This window comes from Syngnathoides biaculeatus, chromosome 13 (genome assembly GCF_019802595.1).
Source record: "Syngnathoides biaculeatus isolate LvHL_M chromosome 13, ASM1980259v1, whole genome shotgun sequence".
In the NCBI taxonomy this organism is placed as follows: Eukaryota; Metazoa; Chordata; class Actinopteri; order Syngnathiformes; family Syngnathidae; genus Syngnathoides; species Syngnathoides biaculeatus.
The window spans coordinates 20,548,000-20,561,386 of NC_084652.1; the positions used below are offsets into that span (position 1 = coordinate 20,548,000).

At 39.6% G+C, this 13,387-nt stretch overlaps 1 long non-coding RNA gene across 1 annotated transcript; it reads right to left on the minus strand.

Moving 5' to 3' along the window:
- Positions 1 to 1,488: 1,488 nt before the first annotated feature.
- On the minus strand, positions 1,489 to 7,769 carry LOC133511360 (uncharacterized). Its single transcript, XR_009797883.1, has 3 exons — positions 7,695 to 7,769; positions 4,954 to 5,088; positions 1,489 to 2,903 (listed from the first exon to the last, which is right to left on the minus strand). It is a non-coding gene; the product is annotated as an uncharacterized LOC133511360 (long non-coding RNA).
- Positions 7,770 to 13,387: the final 5,618 nt, after the last annotated feature.

Here is a 13,387-nt window from a genome sequence, read left to right on the forward strand (position 1 = left end):
TCTGACTGTTCTAACAATTCTAATTAATTATGCACATGCGCGTTGGCAGATAAACTGCTTTTCACTGACAGCTTTTTTGCCATTCACAAAGCACACGTACAGTAAACAGCCTCCCATACTACTTGGTATCTCATTGCGTATGCGTGAAACTAATAGTCGGCTTTACAGGTTTTTGAAGAAAAACAGGACAAATTAGACAGGAATTTAAGACCAAAACAATAGAACTAAGAATAAAGAGGGTTATATTATTCCAATTTTTAAAGTCTTTAATTTGCTATTCTGTCATCTTTAGAATATATTTCTGCTTCTTGTTTATAAATCAGAAAATAATTTAGGTCACAAATACATTAATAAAATGCTAATCCTAAATACTAAACCAAGTTGGGTTCTCCAATTTACAGACTCATTTCAAATAGTGGAGCACAGAGCCCAAAGCAAACATGATGAAGCAGCATTTAGTAATTATGCTACACACAAATGGAATACGTTTCTCGCAGCTGGACCTATAACGCTGAAACAGAAACATACACATACATACATTTGGAATATTGCTGCAGAATTTGTAAAATATTAAAACAAGCATTTGTCTTTAGGTAAAGGAACTTCAAATGTGAGTCCAAAGGTTTGCAGTCATTCTCAACCGCCAGTGGGTTTTGCTTGTGTTCCATCAGTTGTCCCAGAGGGTCTTGCAAGCATTTCAAAGGCGCAAATGGTTCTTTGAACTTTCTTGGCATGCAAGACCAGTGGATTTTACAAACTTTTGGTCAGTATCTTGGGCCTGTGCACCACTTAGGTAATTGAAAGCTGCTGTCGAATCTGTAGGGTTGTGCCACTGTAGGTGCATTTACAGCTGACTTCATTCGACGGCAATCAAAGTGGATCTTCTCATTCCCTTTAAATTTGCCGCAATGACGGTCTCAACTCTCTGTGCGGAAAAGGACTCAGTGATCTTTGTGTTCATGGAAAATTGTTGCTGCTCTTTGCCTGTGTGGCAACAGACAGTGTGAGTATTACATCAAGAATGGCCTGGTGATAACTGCCAGTGAATTAAACACCTGTGGAGCTTAGTATCTGTCTAACTGGGCCTCAAACAAGTCCGCCAATATCTTGTTAAATCAGCAGTCGACTTTGTGACAAGATTTATAAATGTTCTGAAAACGTATAAGGTTAGAATGACTTTCTGCCACCAAATTGTCATTCCACAAGGCACATATCTCAGGAAAAACGCTTGGTACCCCAGAATGCCCATCTTGGCACAGACCGCTTTGACAAATTAGCAAACACACGCAGTGTGCCTTGTGCTTGTACAAATATCAGAATCTGACAGTGTTTACATCCTGCTGCTGATGTGCTGTCTACAAATGCAGAGCCCAGGGGGTGCACAGAAGTGGAAGGTTGCAACTGACAACCAACAAAACACTGATTTACACAGGATAGGAATTATAAAATGCACTTCAGTCTCTTATGTAGGGTGTGTGAAACAAAAGTATTTTCTGGTTGTCACTTTTATTTCTTTATATTCAACACTATTTAAAAAACTCATCAACATGGAGAATCTTCAATATCAATTCAGGATGGATAGGGGTCTTGGATAGGGGTCTTCAATTAATATCACTTATTTGTTGATTACTGTCACGATCTTAGCTCATCTTCAGGCTTATGAGAACCATTAGCATGTTCTCTGATTGGTCACTTTGGTCCACGACCCAAGAGATCATTTTCTGCTTCTTCTCTCAATCATGCTCGCTAACTTGCGTGGTCGATTGATTCCCGGTCATCTGAACATAATCCCTTTGCAATTAACCAATGAGCCGTTTAACCAATTGAACAAACACTTAAAGCCAGCCAGTCAGGCCTGTCCTAAACTACACTGCTGTGTGTATGTTTCTGAGTGAGTGAGTGAGTGAGTGTGAGTGAGTGAGTGAGTGAGTGAGTGAGTGAGTGAAAGGAAAGGCTTGTGTTTGTTTGGATGTATGTGTGTATGTGTATGCGCTTGCGCATCCGCGAGTACTCCTCATGCTTGGGCTGAGATATTAGTAACAGGTGGCTAACTCGATCTCTGGGGCTCCATGCACTTGAAATGAAGATCTGTGTTAATTAGGAGAGGTGTGTAATTAGTTTACAAGTTTGTGTGAGTGTGTGTGTTCCGCTGTGTATCAAGCACATGAGCATGTTTAATTGCTCTACTGTTAATTAAGAAGCTTAATGTTCAGACTTGATAGTTTCACTATATTATCCACTGGCCTCTTTATTAGCACGGGCGCTTTTGTCCACGTGTGCAATTCTTTTGTGTTGTGCTGGCTGTATATGAGTAAGCTGCTTTAGTACATTATGGTGTGTCTTCCTCGATGTGCTGATAGCCATAAACCTGCAGACAAGCATGTCTCTTTCAGCAGAGTCAATTTTACAGCTCGGAGTCACAGTTCTGAACTGACAAATCAATAAAATCAGAGGGAGTTAAATTATTTAGCGCACGCTCTAATTAGTCTTCTTGTCCTGCACTATGGATTCTTCTACAATATTGATGACAGAGTGCCAGTTTATAGAAGAGATCCGAGCACGGTGCATGCTTCTTCTCTGCCTTGTTATCAGGCCACAGAATACAAATCAACATCAGGCAGAAACAGGAAGAATTGACTTTTTTGGGCAATCCAGAGGTTAAGTAATTTGTGTAAAATGTAATTCAAATTTAAAAATGGTATTTCATATGTACAGTCTTTTTTCTTTGTTTCATGAATGTTTGTTTGTTTTGTTGTTTATTACATGATTGGTTGTGTGAACATCTTCATTAGCTTTACATCACAAAAGAGATTAAATTTGAATATTGTTACTATGATGATCAGTGCAGGATGTACTCCAGATCTTCCCAACAGTCAGGATAGGATAGGTTCCTCGCCTCTGACCTGAAAAAAAGTGGTAGAAAACATTTTTTTATTTTAGAATTATTTTAGCAAAACCTGCTTAAGCATGTATTTAATCCATCCATCCATTTTCTTTGCCGCTTATGGTCACAAGGGTCGCGGGAAGTGCTGGAGCCTATCCCAGCTGTCAATGGGCAGAAGGTGGGGTACACCCTAAACGGGTCACCAGCCAATCACAGGGCACATAGAGACAAACAGTCGTACTCACAATCACACCTAGGGGCAATGTAGAGTCTCCAATTAATGTTGCATGTTTTTGGTATGTGGGAGGAAACTGGAGTGCCCGGAGAAAACCAACGCAGGCACGGGGAAAACATGCAAATTCCACACAGGCGGGGCCGGGATTGAACTCGGGTCCTCAGAACTGTGAGGCCAACACTTTACCAGCTGTCCACCGTGCCACCGCATGTTTTTAATGGTCTTAAATATTGAACTGCCAGACTCACTCCGAAGTCATGTTATTGGTGGGAAAAACTTGATGATAGTGTATTTATTCTGTTCACACTTGACATTTTGCCAACTACACCAGAGACCCAACTATACAAAAATAAAAAAGGAAGATTTTCCTTAAAGGATCCCTTTTAAAATTTCTATGTCAGGCACTTCCTCACAGTTGCATTTTGAAGTTTGTTCAATACAGAAAACAAAATAAATTAATGTTGGATGAACTTGTTGTTAAGCAAAATATAATTTTATGGGAACAAGCTTCACATGTTTTTTTTTTTTTGTTTTTATTAGTCGGATTACAATTATTTTAGGTAATAACCATAACTCTGACATGATAATATTCCTCCATGTAATGCTGGTGCAGTTCACAGAGGTTTTAAACTGCATTTCATTAAAAGGAAAAAAAGGCTTAATATTTTTACTATATGTTAAGCAGATTGATACCCAGTTGTATTTTGTTTGTTCAACACAAACAGAAAAAAAATATGGTGTCTCGAGTTAATGTGGTGTTAAACTAATGAAATACATTAGTTACATTTTTACATTTGATCATGAAACAACTTGACATAAACATGTCGCACAGTATAAATAACACTAAAACATTTATATTATTTTAGTTTTGCTTATTTCACCAGATGAGAGAGTCACAATATCTGAAATAATTTCCAGTTTGTTCTGCCCTTCTGGAAACAAATTCTGAAAGGAAAAATTGTTAATACCTATCCAAATTTAAGACAAATGTTGATTTGTAAATGCATTTATTGAACCCAGTAAAAATTCAATCCGATGACAAATATGCATCACTGGGCTCTTTTGTTTTTTTGTGGTGGTGCATTTCCTTTCTTCATCTTTTATTAAATTGATGACTTGATTTCCTCACAAAGTACATCATAAACACTTTTTTTTGTCTTTGATTCATTTCCTGAATCATTCTCTACATTGAATTATATCTATTTCATTTTAATTTTTGTTTTTTTCCCGCAAGAATGAAGGGGTGTATGTGTGTGAGTGTCTGAGAGAGAGAGAGAGAGAGAGAGAGAGAGAGAGAGAGACAGAGAGAGAGAGAGAGAGAGCATGTGCATGTATGCGCTTGTGTTTGTGTGGTTGTTATCAGTCATGAGGGGAAACTATCGATCATCTCTTTTAATTACCCCGAGCATGGCGAGAGGCCTAAATTAACTCTTCTCCTCTCCTCTCCTCTGGCTGCTGGAAAGCCATGCATATTTCACGACCGCCAGCCCAATCGTATGTCACTCAGCCCCTCTCCTCTCCTCTGACAAGACGAGACTTATCACTGTTATTTATCCCCCCCCCCCTTCTCCTTTTCCTCCTCTCCCCAGTGAGTCTGATGTCTGTGTACAAAACAAAAGCGTGAATAATATCCACAGTGGGTGCATACGTTTGTACTGAAGCATGGTAAACAGAAGCGTTAAACTCAAGTGCCCCAAAATCATTTTTGTCATCAGTGTGTTATTTTACACTCCATGAGCCTGTGCGTGTGGTGATGTTCTGTGTGTGTGTCATCACAGTCATATGTAAGGCAGAGAAAAAACAAAAAGATAGAGGTGCATTTGTTGTGTTTTACCATGCTGCTGTCACTGCGGTTTGTCTGCTGGCATTTACATTGGAGTAGACCAAAGGGCTTTTCGCTTGGTCTCCTTTTTTTTTTCATCTGTTTGGACACTTGCACAATATTTTCTGGTGGTGAGCTCAGTCCATGCTGCAATATATATATTTACAAATGAAACAATTAATGAATAGCATAATATTGTCCTCGCAGGCAGCACCATGGACTGGTTGTCATAGGCCCCGGCATACGCCTCACAATCACAGTATAGTACACAATCACACAGAATAGAAAATGGATGTAGGGATGGATGTTACACACTCACTGGTCAAAAGTTAGAAAGCATTCATTCATTCATTCATTGATGTCCCATCACTTATCTTGTTCAAGGTCACAGGATGACCCAGAGCCTCTTCCAGCAGATTTTGGCTGAGTGACGGGGTACAAACAATCACAGACTCAAGATACTTTAGATAATAGATAAATCAAAGACGCATTTTAAGTAATATTTGTAAGACATGCATTGTATGTATTATTGGGTGTCGTGGGCTCAATTAAAGCATTGTGAGTGAAAAAATGAATTCACGCTATTGTCGTTGAAATAAAGACCCAAAAATCCAGTCTTTGAGACGTTTATCCGTTTGATTTGATTTTGGCACATGCATTGTAAGCATTGTTTTTTCCTTTTGTCTTTTGGTACTTTACTGTGTGTGTGTGTCTGTGTGTGTGTGTGTGTGTGTGTGTGTGCGTGTGTGTGAAATAATAGGGGACATTTGTGTTGTACTGGCATTTTGACATGGTAAACAAAGACTTGGCTACCTGTCTGTTTTCCAGCAATGACTCAATGAGTCAAGCAACGACCCAAACAGTAAACCTGTGACTCAGTGAATTATCCTATAGCTACTAATGGTCCTTCCTCAAGCTCGGACTCATTCGCCACACTCACACACACACATACACACACAAGCCATTCTCTATGTAATTTAAATGACTGTCAGGTCAGTGACGAGAGCAACACCTTGCCACGTTAAAAATGCCAGACGGCTGCCATCGTCGCCGCCAACAAGCTGCGCGAGCTGTCACACACTCACGTACACACATTGACGCACACACACTCTCGTTGCTGTCAGCAAGCACTCCCGATGCATTTACTTAGTGACAGAATTCTAATTAGTGGTCTGGCTGGTGTCACCTGACTCTGAAGTGGGGGGGAGGGTGGGGCCAAACAGAGATTTGTTGAGGTGGTAGGGAAATGTTCACAATTGCAATGGAAAGGGAAGCAGACATGAAGGGGGAAGTTGTGGGTGGAAGAGACGCTTGTTGTCAGCGGAGAGGGAGATGGATAAAGTGATGAAGCGTATGAGACAAAAGGTGATAAGTATAAAACTGTGAAGAAAAAAAACCACAGGAAAGTTGGATGAAAGTACATGTTTTTCCTGCTCCAGGTCACATTTACATAAAATGAAGCAAACTACCTCCCACAGACCAATCACTCGAGCTCCGAAATGCTTGCTTTCCTAATTGCCACATGGAATAAGGGTGCTAGAGTTTAACCCTGCTCAGACTCAAACATGATTGTACCTTTCACAATGACAATCCATTTCAGGAGCAGAAGGAAGCAGAAAGAGGGGACAAAAATATGTTTTGCTGTTTGTTAAAATATACAGTATTGATCAGAGGTGGGACAAAATATCAATATGTCAATATGGTTTGTATTATTGTCACAATTGATATAGTATTGATGGTGTTATGACATTTAGTACATCAGTCAAATATTGATGTTTTTGTTAAATATGTATTGTACCCCTCAAAAGAGATGCCTTATGATCCATCCATCCATCCATTTTCTGAGCCACTTATCCTCACAAGGGGCGTGGGAGTGCTGAAGTCTTTCCCAGCTGTCATTGTGCAGGAGCCAGGGTACACCCAAAACTCATTGGCAGCCAATTGCAGGGAAAATGCACTCACAATCACACCAAGGAGCAATTTAGAGTCTCCAATGAATGCAAGTTTTTGGGATGTGGTAGGAAACAGGAATCCCCGGAAAACACCCACGCAGGCACAAGGAGAACATGCAAACTCCGCACAGGTGGCGCCAGGATTTGAACCCCAGTCCTCAGAACTGTGAGGCCAACGCTCTACACAGTTTGTTCCCTTGTGATACGCCTTCAAAATACTAGCCTCTTGCACCCGAAAAGTATCTGCTCCACTTGCACAATCGACTGAGGAATTTCTGTAGTAATTGCACAATCGACATTGTCCCAGATTATTGCATGACTAGTCACTTTAAACTGCATCCATTCCTTGAAGTCTTGATGCCCTTTCCACAATGCTCATGGCACTGGGCTGTTGCTCTATTAGACTTTCTAACTACTTCATGACTTCCTAATGTCTCAATTGACTGTCTGTCTGTTGTTGTTATGTATGTCGTACTCAAGCGGCTCCAACTTTCGGAGACAAATTCCTCGTGTGTTTCTGACATACTTAGCAAATATAGATGATTCTGATTCTGTTTCTGAAAAGAGAAGATAAATGTAAAGGCATCATGAGTGGTTTATTTGAGGGATTTACTTTTTATTTGGATTTTGCAGCTTATTTCATGAGGGAATGGTGACTGGTAAGAAAATAAAAACATGAAAAGAGTATTACACACCAAAGGTTATGTAATTTAAGCAGAATCACATTGAAAGCAGTGCATTCCAATGTAGTTTAAAGCACGACAGAGTGTTTGGGATAATATGACATGACAATAACCTTACCAATGTCATGATCCTGCCGCTCCAGCCCGGGCTGTGTGGGTGCCTGCGCGCTCGCGCTAATTGGGATGCACACACCTGCGCCTCATGTGGGCTGATTATCCCGTGTATATATAGGACCCTGATGACGACTGGTGCTGGGCCAGATTGTTGAGGTTCATGTCCCGTTCCAGGACTCTCGTATCCCTGATCGTCAACCCGTGTGTACCGACCTTCGCCTGTTCTCCGACTGACCCCGTAAGCCTGACTCCTTTGAGACTTCTGCCTGCCTTCATCGATCTCCCGCCGCTCACCGGCTCTCTTCGCCCGACGTCCCAACTACCGCTGCTGCACCTGACTGCCTGCCCGATCCCCGACCATTTAATAATAAACGTTTTTCCCCGAATTACCTTTCTTCTTCCGTGTCCTCCGGCATTTGGGTCCTACCTCTGTTCCGATGGGTCGTGAAAACCAATGAGTTTTCGCCTCCCCATGGCTGTAACAAACAAGGTGCCACTTGCAACTTCACTTATCAGTGTTTTATTGTTTAACATCCATGGGTAACTTATTTTTTAAAGCTGCAGTTACTGAAATGCCCCCCCAAAAAATCCCAAATGGCTTCCGTCTTTTATTTTTAATTTTTTTTAAGGAGAAATTCTCAACCATTTTGGAAAGAACTGTGCTGTGTTCTGGTCCATTCTGTGAACTACATCTTCTTAAACATAAGCTCACACACATGACTCAAACTGTATTTCTTGGTTTTGAGCACTTTTTCAATTATACATAGCAATATTTATAATTAATAATGTAACTTTGGAATAAATAGCGGAGCTTGCAGTCACTGTCACCAGAATGTCCGAGAGCAATGAACAATGCCTGGTTGCGCTAAAGTTATTGAATGTGAGTGAGTGCAGGACCATCCTCTAAAAATTTCTTTTTTTTTTTTTTTTTTTTGTTTAAATTTTCACCCACTTCCCCTCCTCTAAGGGGTTGTGAGTTATCAACTGTCATTTCCGGTCACATCCCCGATTAGTGGGCGAACCATCCAACAATTGCCAAATTCCCAAAGATTAAAAGATGGATGTTTGGCTCCCAAGATATTGCCAACAGTCAATCAGATTAAAGGTGTTTTCCATATTTAAATTGAGAAGAGCAGCAATCTCAACAAAGCATATTCACAAATCTAAAAAAAGAAATCAATCCATTTCAACATACGAAAAAGACCAACGAGAATATAGTAGCTTGAAAAGGGACATTCTGGTAATTTTCAACCCACATAACCACCCAAACCCGATGAAAGAACATCACATACATTTTGGTTTTTAATGATGGGATGGGTCCATTGAAAAAAATGAATCATGCAGCTTTTGTTGCATTTTTGTTGTTCTATTATTGTGGTGAGCTTTTTCCTCCGCTTGTATGATGCCCTCAGTAGTTAAAATGCACCACAGGAGAACAGAAAGCCGCTTCTGTTGTCTTTCTTTCAAATTGAAGATCTTTGTTGATCTCCGCCTGTTCTCACATTCATTGTGTCGCCACTTCACCAGTTCTTCTCACCACTCAACTGCCAATCTGGCTTTTAAAACGTACTTCTTGTAGCTGTGGCAGCTTCCTACCTACACTAGATGAGTCGTATTTCAACCATAACTATTTCCTTTTATTTTGATCCTATTTTATAACAATTTCCTGCTATGAATAACACAAGAACATGTTCTGTGTTGTGGTATTGTTCTTTCCATCAGTCATTTGCTATATTTTAAAACATGAACAGTGAATCACAGAAAAACTGTTCATGAAAACAAATTAATCTACTGTGTTACTCATCTGAAAGATTGAGTGCTATTTTTTTTTAATCAATGGTATTGTCACATTGTGTCAACAGAAATCCTAAAACAACTTTAGTACAGTCACAAAAAATGTACAGTTTAAGAAGCCGAATTCTGAAGAGGCTTTTAATCCCCATGGAGAGTTCATCCAGCCCCCATTTAGCGAGCTTCCAGAGGAGTGTAGTCAAGTTACTTCTCACCCCTGGGGGTGGCAGGACTTGAGGTCTCAAAAGAGGATGCACTTTGGAACTCAGTGAGTGCAGGATGGAGAGCTCTTCTCAGGGTCAGCCAACCAAGAGGTTCCCCTCCATCTTGCTCCTGCACTCTTTTACTATTAACTGGCAGAGTGAAGAGGCTTTTTACTTCTCCTCCACACACTTGTCTCTGTGCCAGGGAACCTGCATGCATGGCTGACTCCGCTCGAGATCATCCGAGGATTGTTTGACAGAGGAATTCCTGGAACTCATGTCCAGGATGAAGAACTCTTTAAAGGCCAAGCAACTGCAGAGTGTGCCCCTATGTCTCCATAAACCCCAAGACCCATTTCATTTCATTAAGGACTGAGCTCACATTCTACATTTTGTCAATAGATTTAATATACCGGTAGCATGTTGATAGATATCTACAATAAATAGATACATAATTTCATAATCAAATGTGATCTAATGTTGTACGAGTTCGTAGTTCTACCTACATAAGAGGAAAAAAATGAATGTAATCCTTTATGTTGGTTCTCCCCGGTAATTTGAAAGAATGTTTGAATCATAAGTCAAATAAACATTTTATTCCGGATATAACTTTTTACAGTCCATAATTTTCTGTGCTCTCCATTTTGACAATGAAATCAAAAACAGTTTTCTACAACATCCCTTTTTTCCTGGGAGATACAGATGGGGATACAGGCATATTTTATCTGTTCACCCGATTTTACCAAGACCAAAACACAAGCACTAAACTGCTGGTTCACGCTAACAGATTGTGAATGCTGTTGTTGTGAATGTTGTGCATGATGTACTAAAACTGTGGGCTGGAAGGCAACAGGTGTAAAAGTGGTGTAGAGGTACATATAAATGAGGATTTTTCACCTTTGGTAGCACTCATGGTTTTTATCAGAGAACATGAGCTGGAATAAAATAAAGTTTGAACTGATGGAATTGGAAGTATTAGTGGAAAAGGTAAACAAAGCCACATCTGAGTTGTGATTTGCGAAAAGCTAAACCCCAAAGCCAGGAGGGAAGGCATGATCTTATTCTTTTCCTTTTGGCCTGTCCTGTTAGGATTCGCCACAGCGTGCCATCTCAGATGAGCATGTATTTGTTTGGCACAGTTCTACGCCGAATGCCCTTCTGACGCAAACCCTCTGCATTTTAGCCAGGGAGAGAAGCTTACAGCACCTGGTATTCCCAGGCGGTCTCCTATCCAAGTACTAATGAGGGCAAAACCCGCTTAGCGTCCGAGATCTGACGAGATCGGGCATTCTCAGGGTGAGGGTAGGCAGGATGAATCTTAAAAAAGGGTTTATTTCCCCCACCTCAATTCCCCCCCAAAAAACCATCAAATGTACAAACAAGGCCCACATAAATCTAAATACCAAATTAATCAGTCTCAAAAAACAAGCTTCAAAGTAACAAAGACACACTAAGATACAAGTAAATTCACTTCACTATAAACCATGGCAAAAACAATGATACAACCAAGACTGAAAGAAACCAGGGGAATACAGGCAAATAGACAAGACAATGAGGAACACTTGGACAAGACAGGAGTGGCTGGAAGGAGCTGATTGGTTGATGACAGATAGAGACAAAAACCAAACAAGCAGATGAGGCATGAATGTGAATGTGAACTAAGGATAAATAAAATATAAGACAAACCAATTTAATAAAAGCACAAATCATGACATTTTGAATGGCACACAACTTGCTTACGATACTAATTTTTATATATTGTAGATCCACTCAACCTATTCATTTTGGAGAAGCCAACAACCACAAAACAGCAATAAATTGTCCCAAATGTGTGGGAATTGTAAGTACAGTAGCTATCCTGCATCACATTACATTTGAAATATGTAATAATCCTTTCAGTAGCCACTAGTGTTACAAACCTATATGTGCAGATTTCAGTTCCGTCACAATTATCCACCAAAATTAGTCTCAGGTTGTTTCAATCACTTTGTGCAGGCTACATCAATCTATTTCCACATTCCCCTCTCAGTATTTTGCACATTTAGGTAGAAATACCCAATAATGAAACTAACTGTGTACAGTTTTTTTCCAGTTTAAAAGACATAATCCTGGGTGAACCTGGTTAGTAGGTTGTGTAGAATCAAGTTTGCACCTATTTATGTTCACTCAGACCTTCAGTAAATCAAGACTTTTCAGTCACAGGGGCAGGATTCCATGGTAAGATAAGGGTTAGTATGTCTGCCACACAGTCCAGAGGTTCCGGGTTTGAGTCATGGAGACTTTGTATGTTTCCCAGATCTTGTGGTTCCGACTTCCCTTTCACGTTCCAACACATTGCACCTTTTCAAGTTTGTCAATCGCTTTTTTTTTTCCCTGCTGTACCGTATTGGATTTTCTTGGCTGCCTTCAGCTGGACAGAAACACCTTTTTGTGAGACTGCAAAAAACTCATAAAGGCATTTACATTTCACTTTGTGGCAAAGGCAATTCACTTTGTAACAAGCACCAGAACCAACAAAGAGACGTTTCACTCCGAAGTGTTATTATTATACTGTAAACTAGTGAGCAGAATGCTGTGGAAACAGCACATCTTCACGTCTTGTGACTTATATCAACAAGATTCATCTCCAGCATGACATGATATAAAATGCAACAAGCACAAAAGAGCTATATATCACAAAGGACTCATAAAGTGAAGTCATTTTTAGTTTGTTGGCAAGGTGTGCCATGTTTGACTATGAAGTGATACACTATGTCACTAATGATACGTGATGTCATTCGTATGTGTATGCAAGAGGAGTTCTCCACATTTCTTAATCTGTTCATGCTCATATACATTTGTGTACAAGCAGCTGGTAAATAGTCACCGTAATGTTCCAATATACAATTATATACAAGTGCAACCTCCTTGTTCTGTGTTAATTGTGCAAACTATGTGTAAAAAAAGGCTGGATTTAAACTGCAGTTCCAAGTGCCCATTTCTGATTTACAGTATTTGTTTTTCATGCACATTTCAAATGACACATATCTGCAATCACTGTGTATACATTCACAGAACACATGAAACAATTTGCATGAACAGGCACACAAATTGTATAGATTGGATATATATAGAATTTTATTGATAGGAAGCAAAGCAAAGTTCTTGATATAGCCCATTTCATACACAAGTTAACACAGTCTTCTTTACATGATTAAAAGGATTTGAATACAAAGAAATAAAACATTTGAACAGGGAAAAAAACAAAAATGACAACAAAATATATATTTTAAAAAATGATGAATAAAAGTAAACTTAAAATCAGCATACAGTGCAAGAAATGTGATTTAAAAGTGGATATACTTGAAAAAGCATGAGAAAAAATAAGTTTTCAAACTGTATTTAAAAACATTCACACTTGGAACTGACCTCACCTCTGTTGGCAACTTATTCCATTTGTGTGCAGCATAATAGTTAAACGCTGCTTCACCATGTTTGCTTTGGACTTTGCGCTTCACTATTTGACCTGAGTCTCTTCATCGCAGAGCTCTACAGTGTTTGTATTCTGTAAGCATTTGAAGAGTTTGTTTTCAAAATGAGACATATCCGTTTTTTTTCATTTTGAGAAAAGGGCTTGGTATTGAAGTGAAAACAATAAACTCAATTTATGTTTCTAACTATTGGGGGATGGAAAGAGATGCTAAAAAGTAACTAAACACCAAAA